At 38.9% G+C, this 21,435-nt stretch overlaps 1 protein-coding gene across 2 annotated transcripts in view; it reads left to right on the top strand.

Moving 5' to 3' along the window:
- The window catches only part of LDLRAD4 (low density lipoprotein receptor class A domain containing 4), a 295,155-nt gene that overhangs the window by 40,797 nt on the left and 232,923 nt on the right, over positions 1-21,435 (top strand). For both annotated transcript variants that reach the window (XM_058800672.1, XM_058800664.1), the window contains one exon: positions 11,655-11,779. The gene's annotated coding sequence lies outside the window, so the exon portion shown is untranslated. The remainder of the gene's footprint in view (positions 1-11,654; positions 11,780-21,435) is intronic.

Genomic DNA, 21,435 nt, shown 5'->3' with positions numbered 1-21,435 from the left:
TACCCCTCCTTCTTCACTGACCTTGGTGTCTGCAGGATGCTTCTCTCACATCTTCTCATTCCTCACTCTGGCTGAAATTGCACAGTTTCCCCCCCTTCTTTAATGCACCACTGCAAAGGTGCTGCACCATCACTGCTGAGCTCGGCCTTGGCCAGTGGTGGGTCTGACCTGGAGCCAGCTGGCATTGGCTCTGTCAGACACAGGGGAAGCTTCTGGCGGCTTCTCAGAGGAACCTCCCCTGTAGCTCCTCTGCTACCAAAACCTTGCCACAGAAACCCAAAACAGACCTTAAAAAACATCAGTAGCATTAAGCCTATTTGGGAACAGGATTATAAACTGGTTGGAGAAAAGATTCAGTGTGTGTATTAAGATACCTTAATTGATATTCTTCATGCCTACTTTAGGAAGGATTAAATAGTTACCTGTTTGAAAATCAGTCGAGAGTTGATACATTTGTTTTCTGTGCTTGTATAAGACAACACTGGAGTTCTTGTTGCTTTATCACTATTCTAAGTAAGCATAATTCACACAGTGTACTTGAGAGATCTAGAAAGTTTAAGAATTTTATGTAATCCATCTAGTGTACTGGTATATTTGTGAAGCAGGAGTATTTTTGGCCATCTGTGCATTTCTATCAATATGCATTTTGTTTGTAGAGCAGTGGGCCAAAAAAAAAGGAATCTCAGAAAATTGATATCCAGAAGTGTCTATTAATTTCCATAATTTTGGGTGTATAAACCCCTCTGCAATTCTGGGGGCATTTATTAGCTGTTTGAAACAATTTGATATATAAATTTACATTTAGTAAAATAAAACCCATGCTTTGCTTAGTATGACATCTCTTAGCACTCAACCTAATCTTCCTTCCTGCGAGCTTGTCTACCTGGTTTGGTTTCTAAATGTTAATATCCAGTGCCTTGGTACCCTTTTAGAAATAACAGGCAAGACTTCAAGGTGATAGGCAGTTACAGTCCCTTTTAGCTGACAAATGACTGCATTTCTCCCTGTCCTGTCCACAGAAGATGCTTTTGCCCATCAGGTTCAGATCTAGTGCTGCAGCTACATTCAGGGGGGCGAGAAGGGTGGAACAAGGATTTGCTTCCCATTTTCTTTGCAGAGACAATGTAAAGCACTGATAGGACTGGTCAAAACCTATTCAGTCAGACATTTTCTGTCCTGCAGGTCTCTCATGCAGCCTGCTCTTATCCCTCTGCCTGTCCCATCCCGATTCCATCCTACTTTCTTGCAGGGTTCATTTTCTTGATTAAAAAACAAGTGCTGTGTCTTTTAATCTTTAAATCCCTTTTCTGTTCTTGTTTCATGGATGAGCTTAGCACTATTTTCTACAGCTGCAATGACCCGTGTTGCAGCCTCCCCCTTTGGTCACTTGGCCGCTCACTTTCTGCGTTCAAAAGAGTCACCTCCAATCTTCTCTTGCAGAAACCCTGCCACGATTGCTGCAGTCAAAGGCTGCCCGAGTTCTTGTTAACACAATGCATCACAGTTTTAAATTGTGCCCATACATTTGAGGTACAGATGTTTTTGTCTGCAGCTCAAGAGTCTCTAAAGGGTAGTGAATCAGCTTTCCAAGCAAAGCCAGCAACAAAACTTGACTGGATGATCCTGCTAGATAAAGCAGTTGGTCTGTCTGCAAAGTCCCACACAAGTTTGAAGGCAGAGGGTATTTCCTGCTTAGTCTTCTAGTGAAAATATGAATTTTATAATTTAAGGTTACTTTTTTTGTCACATATTTGCCAAGATAACGTAACTGTTTGACATTTATGTGAAGTATTTAATTAACAAATGTTTTTAGTTGAAAACATTTTAAAATTGCATAGATATGTTGCAGGTGAAAGCTCTGGTGAGTGAAATGCATTATCAGTTTGCTCTGCAAATCTATTTCTGAAATTCTAAATTTTAAATGTGTTTTAAGGATGAATCAAGAAAGAAGTTCCTTTTTGCTTGCCTGCTCCTTCCTCCCCATTCTTCTGCACCTGGACTCTTCTCATCATCTTCTTCCTCACTGCCATTTCTTTTTTAGCCCCATTGTTTGAGGGTGGTTTGTTTTTTCTCTCAAGTTGTGCTGTAAGTGCTTTGTGGTGTACCCTCTTCTGTTTCTCCATAGCTTCCTACGTGTTCTCCATACACTCCTCTCCTTCCTCTGCTGGGGTATTCTGGTGGCAGCTCCCACTCATCACAGCTGCTGCCATTTTCCTCATGTACTGTGGGGAAGAGCTGGAAGATAGAATTTCAGGACTACCCATGGAGCTTGCAAATTTTGGTCTCATACATATGATGGATGAGGTTTGAGTTCAAGATCAGAGGCAGGGGCCTCTTGTGCTTGAGGTGAAAGACCAAGGGTTGTTGCATGCAGAACAGTGCATCCCACATGGACTGGCCCCCGGGGTCAACTCTCATGCCCAGCTGTCCTGGAGTCTGTGGTGGAGTCGTGGATGTCAGGGTCCTTTTATTGTGCTTTGGGGAATAATGGGCCTGGTCACTGGTGATGAAGGGCACTGCCAGCACATCTGGCACTGGCATTCTGAAAGAGCCATTGTAGGGGCACAGACTTGGTTGTACTGCATCTGTGCTGTGGTCTGGTGTGTGGAATGACCCAGTGCAGCTGCTGTTCTGGCAGTGTAGAGCACAGGATGGATAGTTCTGCTTCCCAGGAGGCAGATACCTGAGTTCTAGGTTGTGTGGAAGTGTCAATCCTCGTGGAGAGAGGGGGGCCTGGAGATCTTGGAGCCCTAAGTCCAACTCGCGGTTCCTCTCTACGAGGAAATTCACTTTGTGAAGAAAGGTTTCTCTTGCACAGTTTGAGCTTTTCCCTAGCATATGGGTAGGTAGGAAGAGTTTGCCAAATGTGTTATAGTTACATAAAACATGCAACATCTGACGGATATGAAAAGGGTTATAATAAATGATTCCTTTACACTCCCTCTTCAAAAGAGGTAAACAGAATGGCAATACAATGCCCATCAGATTTTCTTTCCCATTTATAATGTTTTTTTTCCCATTTATAATGTGTTAGTGTGGAAATTCTCTCAGTGAGCACGGGCTAACAATGGCTAAATCTATTTGAGAGCTTTCTGTTAGGCACGTACTGCACTGTTTCAAGTTGCAGTGTTCATTCTGGTTTTATTTGCTATTGCTATTAATACCTGTGTATATGTGGGAGATTATTTCCCAAATCTCATCTCCATTTCCAGACCTGCATCTGCTATGACCCAGAGATAGGAGAGGCTGCTTGAAGTTCTTAGATTTTTTTGTCTCCTTTCTCCCCTCTCTGTCATTCCCATGTTTCAAGCTGTACTAGTTTTCTGAAGGATAAACTGAAGTTAAAAAAAGAAATAGAGTTGTATTTAGGAGCTAGGGATTATTTTGCTTTGCTGGAAATATTTAGCCAAGTTGGTGGTTTGGAAATATTTTCATGAGAACTGCTGAGCTAAAAGTTACTGAGACAAAATTCCATAAAAACAACTGTGAACTCTAGTTTATAACAAAGTCATTGTTGGCAGCCTTCTGTTTAAAAACTTTCCATAGCTGCAAGAAAGACTTATGGATCAAAGTGATCTGAATTTTTTTTGGCAACTAAAAAAGTTAACATTTGGATTTGAACCTCACTGGGACTAGTTCATTTCCATTCATTTTTTACTCTGGATCCTTAATAAGAATGACACCAAGGATCAGAGGATGGCAAGAGACACTTTTTTCTATTTAAAATTGGTTCCACAGGATGGAAATTTGGCAACAGACATGGAAACTAAGCAAATCTATTTAGAGAGCTCTCTGCCTCTCTGTATAATGAAACCAACAAAAAAATCAAATAGAGATTTTAATGATGAAGCCACACTTTGTTGAAATTTTCCATTGTGCTCTTTTCTTGGTCTTTTTAGCTTGATGACAACATAGTTATTTGGTGTGAGGTGTAATGTAAAAATTGAGGGTACCAGCACCCATCTTGTGTCTTGTGCTCTTCAGAGCTTCTGGCCACTCTTCACACTAATGAGCCAGGTACAAAGAGTTTGGAATTGGTAATATCAAAGAGGCTGAGGGTGCCACAAATAGTGCTGGGATAAATGTTAGGAGAGAACTTTGATGAGAGGAGTCACTGCAGGTTTCAGACAATAATTTAAGGGTTGGGCTGTGGCTGCTGTTAATGCAGGAGCACATGGGAGCAAGTGGAATCAGTTTCCCATGGCTAACTCCCACAAATCATAGTCGTATCTTTTCAGAATTCAGGTGCCCTTTGTGGTAGGCTGGTAGGAAACAGCCAGGTTAGGAGGCTGGAAAGACATTATTCCCTGCACCATTAACTTAATGGTCAGCAAAAATGGGCCACTAGGGAGATGAATATTAATAAATTAATCTAGTAAAGAATAGTAGCAATTTGCTGAAGATCAAGGAGAAAACTTGGGGGAAGCTGTAATTTGCTGACTCAAAAAATTTTCTGTTGCTATGCAGTTGCTGGCACTCCCACACAGCTGGCAGACAGCAGAAAAATATTTAATTTTTTTAAAAAAATATTTGCTTTCTTTTTGATCCTCAGGTTAAAAATTGTTAGAAGATTTAATAAAGTCTTGTCTTTGTGGAGAGAAAGAGGAGAAATTGCTGTTGTTTTGCTTATGCCACTTCTTACTTATGGCCATATATAAAGGAAAGAGGTTTTACTTTATATTCCCTGGATATTTGGGTTCAAAATATGCAAACACTTAGGGATTTTTTTTAATCAAAAGGCAGAAAATGACATTACTTTGTTTCCCTTACATCTTGTTTGCAAAGATGTAGAATTTGTCAATAACAAGGATACTATCTACTTTATAATGCAGTATTTACAGACGTGTTACCAAGATGAATACAAGCTCTGTGGGAAGAATCAGTAGAAGTTGGGAGGAATAAGGTAGGAATAACTTAAGTGGTTCTCAGTCACTTGTCACCACACAGTGGTTCTCAGAGTAGATGGACTGGGCATTTGACCTTGTTGATGAAGTGAGAGAGTGTGCTATGATTGTAACTTGCTCATAGTAGTAAGGTTGAAGTGGACCATGAAAAAAGAACTGAAGGACTGACTGACATGGCTAGGTGGCTGAGTAGTGGAAAGACAGGTAAAATTCAGTGTGGATAGAGTGGTCTACATAGGGAGAAAATAATGGTCAGTCTTGAGCTGTTGCCATGTGTGAGTCAGTTACCAAGTTGTGATAAACAGCAGTGTAAAACCAGAGCTCACTACTCTACACTGATCAGAAAAGCAAATCAAATACTAGGAAATATTAGTAAAGGAATAGAGCATTAAAGAGGTGGTATCCTTTTTGCCACTTTGTATGTTCATGGCTCACCAGCATCTTGCATCATGCGCAGTTCAGGTCCCTCAGCTCAGAAACAATATAACAGGATGAGAAAATTTTGGAAAAAGCAGCATTTGTAAGAGATATAGAATGGCTTATGTCCACAGGAAATGGGGATTTTTTTTTTTTTATCTTGAGAAGAAGATGCATTGGAAGATATTCTTGAGACCTTCAATGTTGTGAGTGGTGAGGAGAGGGTACACAGGTTTATTGTTCACTGTCTCTGCCAACACAACTCTTAAAGGAGGCATCAAATAAATCATAAGCAAACAGAAGCGGATCTTCTAAAAACACTGTGCCAAAGAATATTGCATTTATTGAAGTTTTCAATTTTCTGACTGTAAAGGTTCAAAAAATAGTAATTTTCCCCCCTGTAATTGTATGTGTGATGTAATGGATAGGTGCACTTTGAAATATTAGTGTCTTCTATGTTCTTTTGCGTATCCCTATATTTTTGTGTATCCCTGTATTTCCCAGAGTACCTAAGTATCACCAGTCTGTAAGGAAAAATGAGATACAGTCATTTGGCACAACTCAACAGCCTTCCTAGATGTCTAAAATTATTGAAACCCTTTTTTTATGGGTGGGGAAGTGGTTTTGGGTTTTCTTATCCAAGTGTCTGAGCTTTCTCAATTACTTAATAGGATATAGTACCTTGGGTTTTAAAAAGGAGTCTAGATTTAATTTGTAATAAATGTCTCCTGCATTCCCTTTGGCCTTAGAAAATAACACACTCAACATGTTTGAGAACTTCAGTTGTGCACATAGGAGAAATACTCTAAATTATAGAGGTGTAGGTTAGTTGGCAGTCCTGGATTCTCACTAAGGTGTTGTGCCTCTTTAGGCACATGTGTTATCAGTAAAGAAGGCAAAATTGTCCTTCATACCTGAAATATGGTAGGTTCTTTCCCATAGCCAGCTTCTGAAATGATCCTTCTTTAAAGTTTGGTGTAACACTGCAGTTGTTCTTGCCAAGAAACCAGAGGAATAATGACAATACCAAGAGCTTTTATCTGCACCTTCCTGGGTCAGGTAAGTTCAGTTTCCTTCTTCCCAGAGTCACTCAGCTCATAGCAGCAAACATTATATTCACGTTCTAAGTGCATGCACTCATACATCTTTTGTGCAAGTCCCACATGCTTTATGCCATTACCCCTCTCCTCACAGTGCCTGCACTGGATTCACTTGGAGAGCGAAGTGGTGAGCATGCACGAGCCTCCCCTGCTCACTAAACCCTGACAAGGGATGGCTGGTTTTACCCATCAATTCTCCTCACAGCACTACGAGGCCTTAATTAGTTTCTACTGTGATGGATGCATTCTCTTTTAGGAAAACTGTGGTGTTAGTTGTCTGTGAAAAGGGCCAGTTCCCCTTTTGGTTGTGCACTGGCTGGTGTGATACTTTTGTGTGATGGACTGGTGTGTAACACTTTGCGTCTGTGATGAGAGACAGATCTGAGGATGGTCTTGAACACAGTTGCAGAGAAAGCACAGATATCAAAGTTTAATGGGAACCCAGGTTTCCTGATGGTAACTTGTTGTGCTAACAGCAGATTCATTTATTTCCTAATTAATCAGAAGGAGTGTTCTTTTTATTTCAGCCATCTGGTGGAGAGCATGTTGTTTAGCTTCTTGCTACTGCAAATTGGAGCTACACAGGAAGAAGGATGTTTCAACTTCTGTTTTTGGCTTGTTTTTCAAGGTTGAGTCAGTATAGTGCACGTTAAAACATACTGTAATCAGTTGCAAAGTTCATCTCTCAAGGACTGCAAAAATTTAACCAAAATTGTCCTTCCCGAAAAGACAGGGTGGTGATGTTGATGATTAATTGCCTTTATCACTTGTTTTATTCCATGCAATCAATTGTTCAGACAAAAGCAAAATATCCTTAGTGAGCTGCAGGACTATTCTAGGATACCCAATTTGTTACCACTTTGTAGAGAACATTCAATGTCGCTTTTACATTTCTTCTTTGGATTAATGTCAAAAGCATATTGCCTGTCAAACAATTTGTCGTTGAGTGTGCCATTAGCTTGCTAACTCCTCACAAGGATTTTAAAACATTGCATTTTTTTTCCCTCCAGAAGTCCCCTTAGCACAGCCTTTCTTTGGAAGCTATATTGTTCTTGTGGAGTATTTTCTGAGGAGCAGTCTGTCCCTATGCGATGTTTACTGTGTTTTTGCCTTGCAGCCAGCAGATTTTAGTACAAACTTGCCTGGGGGTGGCCTTGTCCTATTTTCCTCTTAGATGGTTCTGGCATTTATAGAGCTTGGGAGATCGTGCTTCTGAATTTTCCAGTCTGAAGAGCCCGAGCCAAAACAGCAGGGGAGATAGCAAACCTGTACGTTGTTTGGCTCACGGCAGCTGGGCCTGTTTTCCTTTGACCTGAAGCAATGGCAGCTTTTCTTGGGTTTTGTGTGGAGGAGGGGGAAGTGAGGAAGAGGAAAGCTACGTAAGGAAAACTGCTTTATCTCTGTGACTGGAAAAAGCAAGGCTTACCTCTGCCTCAACAATCCCTCTTTTTGCACCCCTAGCAAAGGTAACTCCAAGCTGCTTTCACATGGCACGTGGAGATTGTCTTTCTTCAAGTTACTTTATGAGTATTGATTATTCATAAGAAAAGAGAATGTGTATTGTTTTAATATTGCATTAACATTTTTGAAAAATAAACTCTTTATGTTGCAGTACCATAGCCCTTGCAAAATGGACTTTATGTTAGAGGACTGGCTGCTTGGCAGTTTTTAGAGACATTTCATAGCTTCCCATCAACCTGCATTTTCTCCCTTACATCATGGTCACTGAAATAAAATAGTCTTGCCTGAGTCTCCACTGGGGAGCAAATTGTGATGAATGATTATGGGAATATATGAAATACCCTGCAGATGGGTGGCTCAGAGGACATAACTACTCTTTGGGTTTGGCCTTGTGCTTGAAGAGCCCTTCTTGTCTTTAAACATTGTCTCTGAAGTCATACCTACTAAATGAGGTTTCCTGTGGAAATAAATTTCAATGTTGTTGCCTTTGAGGTCTTGCAGTTTTGTGTTTATCAGTAGATGTTTCAGTTAAGTTTTGCATTTATGTAACAGAAACTTTTAGTTGTGCCACAAGAATGAATTTATTTCTAGAAGAATGGATTTGCATGTGGTTATTGGTATCCTGAACTTTTGAATTCCAGGGGACTTGAGACTTCCCTAAAAAGTGTGTGAGAACAACAGAGAGATGAGGCGTAGTACATACTTGAAGTGGAACACAAAAGAAAACAGCCTGTGTGTGCCAAGAATTTCCAAGGAACTCCTAGTGATTAAACCAAAGTAAAAAGCATCATATTTCCAAAGAGTGATAAGATTCCTGTTTGGATGTCTGCACTGGTGTGGGACTAATGGGTGATGGATCCTGAGCCTCCCCAAGCTGAAAATAAAGGGAAAGAAAAATTTTAATCTTTGTCCAGGTTTCAGTGTTTTCTCCCTTTATGTTGCTCCATAGTTTTTCCTTACAGATATGTGTGGATCTCCACAATGCTTGTTGAGAAGCTCAAGAGAAACTCTTGTTTCTGCTGTAGTTCTGGCAAGAGATGACAGTGCAGAAGCTGCATGGCTGCTCTCTCTGTGAGGAAGCTGTTGACTGGCTTCATAGTGCAAATTTTTTCCAGAATAAGAATTTTCTTAATTGGCAGCTTTGATGAATTTCCCTCCTCCTCTCTTGTCCCCATTTGCAACTTTGAGTTGGTCAGTCTTATGTGCAAATCATGTTTCATCCTGAAGGGAAGATTATTGGGACCTGTAGGGGGATGCAAGAAGCAAGGAGGACATTAGGGCAGGTGCATGTTACCCTAAAGGTTTCTTGTTGGAATAAGGAGAGTTAGCAGAAAGTTGGTGCTGTAGAACCAGCCTCTCCAGTCTCTCTTGGCTCAACAGTGTGAATACCTCCGGCTGTTGGAGTGGGCCAGGAAGGAGCTGAGCCTTTCAGAAAATATGCCGGCTTCAATATCATTAGGTGTGTTATGTAGGCAAGTAGTCCAGATTTGCCTAGCTGGTCTATATTTATTTTACTGTCTTCTTTCCATTCAGCAAGACCATGTTGCAGTAGGAGGCTCTCTTTCCTTGGTCATCTAATTTGTTACCAACATCCTCACCTTTGCAAGTTTCACTCTTTGTGCATAAGGAGGCAGTTTAAATTAGATAAATAAAAAAGAAATCATAATCCATTCTAAGGTGATAATTTACCTCGTTTTCCTTTAATAATAGCCTTTTTCAGTAGTGGTTTTCTTTGTTTAACATGAACATTTTCTGCTTTTTGATGTGTTTTTTTTCTACAAGTCTCAGTGGGCTGTAGTGAATCCTTGTTTCACATATTCCCTCTTTTTCAATGATTGTCCAAATTCTGAAGGCAAAACATAAAGGTCGGTGTTCTCTCTTGGACTTTAGTACTGCTCCTAATTTCACTTTTGTCACTAAATGTAATGATTCCTATAATTTGTCTTCTTATATTTAATATTTCTCCTTTTGCCCTTAGGAGTAGATTTCCTTTCAATGTTAATCTTACTCAAGGAGGATGTAATCACGATTTACTAATTTCTTTCTTCTTTTAATGTTCTCAAGAATGTCTTCCTTAATATTAGGTAGCAGATCCTGTGGATTTTTTGCTGGTATTAATTGCTGTGTGAGGAAGTGCCCTTGAAAGTCAGTTATGTAAATGAGCAGCCTTGAGCTGGCCATAAGAATGATGTTGGTTGAGTTTTAATTTAATAATTGAGGAATTGGAACATAAAATGGTTCTTTAAATCTAAAATAGGATAGAGTCATATTCTTTATTAGACAAATTCTAATTGCATGGACTGTATCAGCAGTTTAACCATTTTAGTTTCGGTGATCACTTTGCATGCAGGTGAGCGCTTTAGATGGTCATTGTTGGATGGTTACTATTAGGAAAAGTTCTTGTATTCAGTTGCCTTTGGTATTTCTAGTTGAGTATTCTGAAAGAAATTACTGGTTTGTTGTGGCTTTAAAATAACAAACTGAGTCTTTCTTAAAATGCATTCTTATAGTATGTTTTTTTTCCCCCCTTTATTAATTTAGCGATTGTAAAAGTCGCTGTAAAAGTTTCTTGTATTTTTCCTGAAGATGTCATACTTGAATCCCTTGGCTTACTGAAAAGTCCCTGAGTTCGGGACGGTGGAGGGCACACACCTCCTGTCCGTTTGAGTAAAGGTTACTATTTATTGTTATGCACAATGTATGCAAAAACCGGTGGATGTGAAGTTATTTGCAAATACAGGCTTGGCAAACCTCCTCTGGAATTTGGAAAGGGTTTTCCAGCTCGACTTAGTCATTTTTTCCCAAATGTCTTGGCATAACTGATCGCTCAGGAGTGACATATGGTAGAAACATGCTCTAAGGGACAAGTCTCCCGGATGGCGCACAGCACCACACAAGATAGACAGATGGTGGCTTATTCAACCTTGGAAAAAGTTTAATCCTACATATTGGCACGTCGGCCGGGGTACTGAGAGAGAGGCACACACATGCCTGTGAAATCTGAGGCAAAGCTTTTGTAAGTTTTCTTGCTGTCACTGAAAGAACTAGAAAGACTGAGCTGATACTATACCCAATGAGTATCTGCAAAATTATGGGCTCAATGTGCTCTCCAGAAAAAATGACGTTCCTTAGAAAAGTGGAAACTCCAGAGGCAGCAGGACAATGCAGAGAATAAAATTTGGTGAAATTCTCACAGCTGTTTCCAGACTAAAACATGCTTATTCAACAGAGCTGCTGAGTACTTAATTTATTCCCCAATAGCTGTTGATTAATTGAAGTGTCTAGCAGGAGATAAGGGTATTTTATGTTTTTCATAGTTTTAGTTCTAAGTTCCTACAGACTTTATGAAGTGTGTTAGCACTTCACATCAGAGAAACTGTAGCCTTTCTCTTCCGTAGGTTCTAACAAAAAGCTATAAATTCCCTGATGGTAATTTTAAATTTATGGCAGAATATGCTAGCACTGCAAGGTTGTTTTTGTTTTGTTTTGTTGTTGTTTTTTTTTTTTTAATTAAGGAGAGGAAGTAATGCCTTTCGCTCTAATATCTTCAAGTTTAAGACAGCGAAGAGAGAGAAACAGAATATTTCATATGGAAAAATAAATCTGCTTTGAATTCTTTCTGGAAACCAAGTAGTGATTGTTTGTTTGTTTGATTCATTAAATTTCTGGAGTCAGGGCCATTTTCTGTAAGGATTTTGAAAATACTGACCAATTGAAAAGATAAAGGACTGTCTGCCAAACTTTTTTTCCCCCCACTTTGTTTTTCTTGTAGATCACACTCCATATTCACAACTAGAAGCAAGACTCTCCTGACTCTCTGGACTTCAAGGATATCAATATGTTGTATTGGAGGAGTTTAAACTAGACAAGACTTCTTTCTTAAACACTTCGAGAAAGGTAAATGTAATTCAAACAAACTTAATCTTTTTCCAGCAGAGGAATAGTTAGGTCAAATTACTCCCATTCTAGTAACATTTCAACCACGGAATCATCATCTTTTGGATACTTTGTGTAGATACATACCCATATATATATTTCTATAGCTAAACCTTCCTAGTGATTTTTAGATGTTAAAAGATTTTGATTTGTCAGCCCTTGTATATTTTGTGGAAATGTACTAGTTTCAAGCAATTCTCTAACATGAAAAAAGGTGGAAAAGGAAGAGGAAAGAGAAGGGAGATGCCTGCAGTAGCCAGCCTATTGGTACTTGTATGGATGGGGAAGACCCAGTTAATGTTTCTGTTCTGCCTAATGAGTAAAATGACTTGAAAATTAGATCCTAGCTAGTGAACTATAAAGTCAAATTACTCAAGCAGTACTGATTGACACATATATTTAAAATATGGTGTGGCTTGGGACACCCAAAGGGAGCTGCAAAGAGAGAGACTAATTCAATAACCTGTTGTTTAGGTTATGCATGGAAGAAGTAAGAGGTTACAAATCCTTATGTTCAGCTGAGGGTGCTCTTGTGTAATATAAATATCTGCTAACTTTTGGCCTAGTATAAGCAAAGATTTGTTCTTTCTGTGAATATGAGTATTTTTTTCATCACCCTTTTCTGTCTTTTGCTGTGTGTCATTGTGAGAAATGCTGACCATAGGCAGCCAAGCCTGAGGAACCATAGAAATTGTTGCAGAACTACTGTGCCCTTTTTATTTTATCTTTTTCTATCTATTATAACTAATTACTATAGGACTTAGTAAATAAAAATTTTAATAAGTCTGTTTTGTGCCCAAGTGCAGTCAGAAAAATGTGACAGACATCAGTTTACTTTCTGTCTAGACCCTGCAAGAGTTTCTCACACGTTTCACAGAAGCAGTGAGTATTTTTGTGGCCTGTCCAGCCCTGTGTGACAGAGTCCTGCCTCAGTGTTAGGAAGCATGCCCGTGGGCCTTACAAACATCATGTATTTGTGAGAGACGGAGCTACAGTCTGATGAGATGATTAAAATTCTGCAGATCCACAGCTGACACCTTTTTGACCCAGATCTGAAGTGCAGACTTGGAAATACTTCAGTCCCTTGGAATTTCAGGTCATGCTTCATAGAATTGCTGTTTTCATAATTTATAGGCTGAGCGTGATGGTATCATTGTTGAGTCGCTGAGCGAATTCGTGTGTGTGTGAAGCAGCCATCTGCTGTCAGGGCTGAGTCTTGTATCTCCCTGGCCAGTGACAGGGGAGGTCATTATACCATGTCAGATGGGAATGGTTTAAGGTAACAACATGGCTGTGTCCAAAAAAGTCACTTCTGCTTACTGGTAGTAATGACATTTAGAGGACTGAGGCGGAGGATTGGGAGTTTTAATAGAGGAATGGAGACTTTGTGAAGACAGAGATGTGAAGGGTTTGCATGTTTGAGAGGAACAAAGGCTGGCTTTTGTAGCAGGGTTTTGAGTTATTTATGGAACCAGATGAGGAAGAGAGAAACTGTCTGCACAGGAGAAAAGCAGACTTCAAGATCTGGAAGAGAAACTGCATAGAGTTGTTAGGCCACTGACCTGAGAGGAAATGCATGTGGTCTCATTTTATTTTGTCTAGACTTGCATACCTTGTATCCTTCCCAAGTGGAGAGCGATTCGGTCTTTTGGAACTCGTACAAACCTCTGCATGTTTTGCTTCATCCAGTGAATGTCCTGGAAACCCAGCATACCCTCAAGGTTAGATCCTTGTGTTAAACTTGCTGTAACATTTGGGCAGGATGTGGGTTAGCACTAATGATGGGATCCTGTGCCATCTTGCTCTGCCAGGTCCTGTTTCTTTGGAGATGCAGTAATCAATACCAAAGAAAAGTAATGCAGAAACTAAGAAAATTATTTAGCAGGAAATAACTGATTCAAACCATTGGAGACCAAGATGATTGAGAAAAGCCAGACACAACTGGATGTGCAGCAGTGGGGATTTTACCATCCTGGTTCTGCAAATTTCTGCCAGGCTGTTGAGAGCTGAAGTTAACGTTGAGCTGAAACATTAAAAATTAGGACTAAGACATCTTGCAGCACACCTCATGGAATGCATTTAGGCTTTGTTAGTTGCAGCTGATTCAAAAATGGACTCTCAACAGGTGTAGCCAAACAAGAGGAAGGAGCAATTTAAAAATCCTCATTTATGCATTAATCCAGTGGTAAGAAAATGTGAAGTTGTAATTGAGTTCTATACTCCCCTCCTCCTTGCTGGGAGAATTTTTTTTAGATCTTAATTTCTAATTTAGTACTTAGTCTCCTTTCTTTTTCCTCCTCCTCCAAAAATCTCCTCAGACCCTGATGGTTTAAAAATGATACCATGCAGAATTGATGTAACTATGTGTAGGTTGTGATGTGCATTGGAGGTGTGATGTACCTCTCTTAAAATCTTAAAAGCAGGTAAAGCTGAAAATGGCTACGTTCACTTTTATGCTGTCTATCCCCTTTGTTCTCTCTCCCTCCCCCTTCTGCTTGTGCTCACTTGCTCTCTCTTTAGTATAACACAGTTGAACAGCAGTGAAGTGTAAAATGTGCTTTTGCCAAGGTCAGTTTCTTGTGATTACTCGCCTGTGGCAACTTATGCCAGTTGCAACAGACTGAGTCTCAGCAGTCCACAAAGTCACACTGGTGCTTATGCAGAGGACACCCAGTGTAGGTTACAGTAACCGGAGTCTGGAATGGCTCACAATGCTGCTGAATTTTAGCTGCTTTATTTAACTCTTCCAATCTGGCTTGTGCTTGCTTCAGTGGTTTGGAGTGTGTGCCATGAAACACTGGGTTGTCCTGGTTCTCTGGAGACCCTTGAGGAGGATTTTGAGTAGATGAAATTCTTGTTATTAGAGGTTGTTTCTTTTCTTATAGTGGATGGCTCAAATTTCAGAATTTCTCATAAATGAAGAGAAGATAAAGCATCATGAACACATGCATCTTCTAAGTATTACCTATATTTTTTGAGATGGGCTTGCTTTTGGGTGAAGTTGTATCAAATACTGCCCTATTGACATTGGCACAAGAGAAACTGTTTACCTACGCAGCAAGAAATACTATGGAAAATTTTAAGATGTAGTTTTTAAGCAAGAATTTAAAAGATGAGGAGACAGTCTTAAATGTTGTGCATGCTCATAACCATAGAATAATTTTTTGTTTAGAAGATAAAAATATTTTGACTCCTGAGACAGAGGAATGAGTGTGAGGTTCCAGAACATTCATTTTAGTAGATAAGATTTGTTGGATCTCATTTTGTTGTATATGCTGGATTAGCTACCACTGTGTGGAAATAAAGTTAAGGGACCTTTACTTTCATTCTCCTTTCTCACATATGAGCAAACACATTCCTTTATGGAAAAATGTTGTATTTAGAACAGAAAAGCATGGACTTCCTGTATTGTTTGCTTATTTGTACTATCAGCAATATAGAGGATTTTGTTTTCTTTCTGGAAATATTTACTTTTGAAAGAAGTTTTTATCTCCTGAGTTGTGTGATAGTGACTTTGGGGTTACTTGTCTGTCAGTACTGACTACTAGCGAGGCAATAAATAATCTTGATGATCAACTAGAGCTGAACTTTAGCAACCTTGACGAAATTGAAAATTTCATAGCTTAAAACTTATTATGCATTTGATTAATTTTGAAAGTACATGTTGCTGTATTCCCTCTCATGTTTGCTTTGGAATGATTCCTGAGCCACAAGTAAAATAATGGCTCAGCAATTCAGTCTTGTCCTGTAAACACCCTTGCATAAAGCACACAGGAATATTCTTGTGGTGCTCAGTGAAACTCCCCACAAAACAAGGTGAAGTGCTTAATCCTGTATTTTCAGTTTAGGTTTGCTTTCAGGCTTAGAAGGAGTGGTTTTCATCAAGGAATGTGTTACTTGTTGCTTTTTTGCCTTACATGGAGGACAGCTAAATTAGTATTTTGTTTCAAGACTGACATTTGCTTTTATGGTTTTCATAATTTATATAATTCCATGGGTAATCCAGCCCCTTTCCTTTGCTTTTAATAACATTTGTATTGGCCCAACTCTTATGGAAGGATATGCGTTAAGAGCTGTGTTCCAGACTTTGTGAATATTGATCTGTCTACTCTCCTTTAAGCTGGAAATTCCTGGTAGAAATGAGCAGTGTGTTGTGTGTGTGTGATGGGGTATAGGGGCCTGTAGTACTTGCAGTGATTAGTGTTGTCTTCTAATTGTTATAGCAGCAGTGGAAATGAGTGTTCCCTGTAGGAGGACATGGCTGTACTAGAAGAAGCTGGTCTTCAGTCAGCTGAAAAATGAGCAAGTGGGTGTTCTTGGGTGAGGTAATACCCACCCAAAAAAGTGCCATTGTCTGTGCTTACCAGAACCTGCCACATTAATTTCCTTCTATCTTAAGGAACTTGTGGAAAGGAAAGAACTTTTCAGGCACCAAAGTTTTTTTTGGAATATTTCCAATGACGTAGGTCTCTGCAGTGGGCTGCTGCTGCATGCTCCGAGGATTTCCTCATCAGTGCGTTCAGCACGAGCAGGCAGGTGACAATTGAGATGGAAGGAATCTTCACAAACCCCTGAACCCATTCCAATCTCCATGCTGAGCTCCTAACTGATTTTTAAAAATTCATTAGAACTTCACTATTTCTCACATTCTCGCCTCCTGGATTCTGGGTGATAACAGAAATGCATTGCTGCACACATTGAGGGTAGATGTTGTGGGGGGAGGTTTGGACAAGTGACATTCTGAATTCCTTGAAATCTTGGCAACCTAATTTTTCTTTTAACTCATGGGTAGAGATCCGAAAGCTTGTTAAGGGATTTGTTCATACACTTCCTACTACTTTTAAAGGCAGTTCTTCAAGTCAGTGTCCTTGTAAGTTTAAAAACATTTCCTGAGCTAAGACAGATGTGCTGGAAATATTTAACATATGGATAGAATCTAACTTTTATAATACTCTTGCAGATTGTGAGTACCACAAGAGTTTTCCCTTCCTGAAGGCAATCACTAAATTCTTATAGAAGTAGAGGAGTGCCTATCTACTCATTACTTTATTAATTTTATTAGAAACAAACTAGGGAAATGAGCAGTGAATTTGTGTTGCGCAGGAAAATGTTTATCTTTTTTTTTTTTTTAACTCAGTGTTTCTCCTTCTTTTCTTGGCAACAGTAGCAGTATCTCATATCATAGGTGTTCTGTTCACGTTCCAGGGAGTATTTGAGAACTAGGAGCTGCGTAAAGAGAAGTCAATAAATTTAGACAGAGAAAACATTCTCAAATTCCTTATAAAAGATGTTTATTCCAAATAAAGGTCTGTGTTAATCTGAGGGAGCAGTAACTCTAGCAGTTATCATACATATGTCCTTGGAAGATGAAGGGGTGACCAGTTGATAAATCATGAGGGTTTCATAATTTCCCCTTTTAATGGCAAGTTTTTCTTTGAGCTTTTAACAGCTTTTAATAAATGTCAGTTTTAAATTTCAGTTATGATAAGGCAGCATGATTCTTATAGTTTCTTTCATCAGATGGGCAAAATTCAGTGATTAGAATGTAGGATTAGGAGGCAAGGTCTCTGACAGATTTTACTTATGGCTTTGACACCTGAATTGCTGCATGGACTAGGACAGTCTATAACATGACTTTAGCATCCCCAGGGGAAATACTGACTGTAATTTCCTGCCTCATGGGTGCATATGAAGATTAACCTCATGGAATGAGTAAAGTATTTATTAATAGATGATAGTTATTGATATGTCACCTCCTTGTTCATAGCAGTGACATTGCTAATATATTATTCCTGAGGGGAATGTAAATGAGCACATAAGCCAAAAGACATTAATTCAAGTAATTTTCATCATCCTATTCAAAAGCATGTGAATTCAGTAGTAGCCATGTTAGTACTTACTGTTTGGATGATTTAAAAATACTTTAAAAAAATGCCATGATATACAAAGGGAGAACTCAAGGTCATGCTCACTTATTCTGTCTTCACATCACAGTGACTGGAGTGCCTTTGATAATCTTCCTTTAAAGGCCTGCTAGCTGACAGGACAGGGAAAGCAGCATACATTTATATCCAGCTACACTTTAGAAGTTTAGTCTTGTTGCATGTTTTCTGCTGTACAGGTATGATGTATGATTAAGTTGTGAAATGTCCAATAGCAGCATGGCTTTTTAATTTTTTATTTCTCACATTTTTCATGGCTGAGGTTAAAGATAAATAAAATATTTTGCCAGTCTGTTTCCAGTGTCAGAGCTGTCGTTTGGACTGCCATGAGCATGTGGGAAAATGAATATTACTTTATATTTCTTTCAGTGGTCAGCTTGAAGGATGTGAGTGAACAGCAAGGTCATACAGGGTTTTGAATGAGGCTTTTTATAGATCCTTTTACTGTATTATTACCTCCTTAATGAAAAAGGCTCCCTGGTCTCTTTTTTTTTTGTTTCTCTATTGATCTAGAATTCTGTATATACTCTACTATACTTTAAATATTAAAAATATTCTTGTCATAAATGACCTTTGGGCTTAAAATGGAATTACTGCACAAAGCCTCTGTTTTGGGTGTGGGCTGAAAGAAAGACATAAGATAAATATGCAGTGCAGAGGGAGAGGGAATGCCCTTGAACCCAATTTGCTACAAAAGCTGATGCCCAGAGGTAATTTTGACATAGTGCTTAGTATCTGATCTGTTGCCTGAAAGTAGTGGTGGTGCTCCTTGTTCCTCTTGGTTCCTCTGCCATCATCTCATTGGACTCATCTCCTTTTTTAGTGTTGTAGTCCAGTTTGCCTAAATACTACATTTGAAAAAAAAGAAGGCAAATTAGGTGAATCTCATCTGCTTTGATAAACTTGATGCTGGCAATGACCGAGTGGGGCCATAATTGGTGTTCTGTTGTGGTTTCAGTCAGAAAGGTCCCATTCCCTCTGCCCCAGTGGTGGACACAGAGCTTGTGCCCTGCAGCTGTGTAGGAGACAGCTCAGGAATGTGGCCCAGCACTCTCAGTGTCCTCTGCAAGATTTCACTGCCTGCAGGAGCTGCTGAAGGTTACTGTTGTGGCTTCAAACCCTTGTGGTGAACACACATAACAGAAACATTCAGAATGAAAAGACACACTGAATTTAATGGTATGTTTTTGTAATGGGAGTTTGAGTTTCTGTCTGATGTTATTGATGGAGCTTTTTCTCTCTCAAGAATTAAACCCAAAGCAATGACTTATGAATCATACTTTGTGTCCCACTTACGACTAGCTTTGACTCATCAGTGATTTTCCTTCTGGCATGATTTGGGGGGAATGCCATTTATTTTTTCATAGGAAGTTTTAATAATTATTGACTGTGGGATAAAGATAGAGATGAAGGCAGTCCAGATAAATACCTGATTTTATTTAGGTCTGTGTTTCTAAAGAGTCAAATCATACAATAAAGTATTGTATGATTTCTCAAGAGAGATGGGGACATGTTTTTCTGATCCTTCAGTGATAATATCAAAGAAGGGAAGTAACAAGTGAGGACTAAGAGCTCATTATTATGCTCATAATTTATTTGGCCCAATATTTTTCAGCTGTATTAGAAATGAAAAAAAAAAAAAAGGAGTAATGTCATGTCTGGAAAGTATCTCCTACGAATAAAGCCCAGAACACAGAGCTTCTGATTTCTAGATTTTCTTTAAGCTCCTGATGATCTCATGATAATATGCATTTGTACACAAATTACACTGGTCATGTAACTTCTGCCTTTCTTAATAGTACTTACTTTATTGGATAATGTCATTTTAAGTGTTACATTCATCTTGTAATGTAACCAGGCACACAATACTTTTAATGCTTGTTTTGTGGGAACTTGAAAAGCAAAACTCAACTTCTGTAGTGCTTTCAAAGTATAAAAATTTATAATGATCTAGAATTAACACATTGAAACACTCTAAGACTATTCTCTCTTATTAAGAGCAACTGTATAGTTTTTTTCTATATTAAACTGTTTATACTTGCTTTTTCCCTATAACCAGCATCTAAATATTCTTAATGTCTTTTGTAGAGCTGTAAAAGCTTTCAGTTAGGATTCTCAAAGCCTTTTGGTTTCATTTGCATGCATTTGTAAGCCTCAGTGGCTGAATTCTTACATACAAACAGTAAATTGTTTAATCTGTTTGGTATTCTCTAATCTCTCCTCCTCACTATACATTAATTGTCAGAACTTGACTCGGGGGATTTGTTTCATGTAGGAAACCAAAATTATCAGGAAGATGCAGCTATACAAGGAATTCCCTTAAGAAATTACTAAGTATGTACTTTTCTGCTGTATACAAAGACTCAAAATCCCTATATTTGCTGCATGCCCAATCAGTAGGTGCTTTATCCATTAACTGAAGCGGAATTCTGAACTGAAATATCTTTAATTGATGATTTAAAAGTTGTTGGAGCAACTAGAGAAGACAGAAATGTGACAAATGTGTAGGATATCCACATGCACAGGCTGTGTATATATCATAGATAAGATGCACAGATTCTATCTGCAGGTATGTGAGAATCCAGACTCTTCTCCTGCATCCTGTTGGCACATGGTCATTGATCTATGGGGAATGAAATCCATATGGCTAAATCAGACTTCTTAAATTATTGGCATTAGTTTGAGCCAAATATTTCTTTTGCATTACACAATGAATGGGAAAACTTTGGTGCCAAGGAAAGAACAGAACTGACGGGTAACTGTGACAGTAATATTAATTATGGAGCTTTTCACTGTAATCTTATCTGACATGACCAGCTCTTAATTGGAGGTAACTTTTTCCTCCTTTCAAACTGACCAAGCAGCCACCCTTAATAGAAAAAGTAAAGAAAAACTTGCTCTCACATTCCCCATTTCTTTTCTCGGCTGGAGGCATCCAGTTTTGTTGATAATGATCTAATCTGTTGCATAACCAGAGAATACTGAGCCTGCTGCCATAGCCTGCTTCTTTCTTGGCACTGTTGGAAGGCTTCAAAGAGAGCCTGTGTGTGTGAGGCGACTGCTCTACCAGCAAGAGCGAGGGGATCAAAGCCCACGTTTGGAAATGGAAAACAACAGAAAGAGAAGCAGTTACCACACAGTTGCAATCCTGAAACTGAAACCAGTCTCACAGGAATGAACTGTTTTGAAGCTGAGGGTAATTTATTGCAAATTGTACAGAGCGGGAAAAGATCATAGATTTTTAAGGAAAATTCATCAAGATTTTATTTGGTAGTTTCTTGAAATTTTGAACAATTTATTGTTAAAAAAACGGATGTTTTGACAATTATATGAATTGATTTTGCATGATTTTATGCTGCATCACATTTTCTTCTTGGCTCTGCTAGTGTTTTCAATTAGGAAATTCTCAAATGAAATCAGTTGAAGGATTCCTTCAAGAAAAAATAGCAGAGTTTCTGTACTGATTTCAGCTAGGGTAGAGAAATTCTTTGAAGGTTGGATAATTGTTTCAAGATTATATTTGATGATCTTGGGAAAAATACAGTGGCCTGTGGTGTGGAGTTGTTTTTTGGTTTGTGTTCAATTTAATAATAAATGGAAAGAATTTCCACATTATCCCCCAACATTTTGGATGAAAATTCCTGATTGTTCAGGAGTTACCTAATTTATGAACAT

This window comes from Ammospiza caudacuta, chromosome 1 (assembly GCF_027887145.1).
Source record: "Ammospiza caudacuta isolate bAmmCau1 chromosome 1, bAmmCau1.pri, whole genome shotgun sequence".
Taxonomy (NCBI): domain Eukaryota; kingdom Metazoa; phylum Chordata; class Aves; order Passeriformes; family Passerellidae; genus Ammospiza; species Ammospiza caudacuta.
This window is presented reverse-complemented; position numbering and strand designations above follow the sequence as displayed.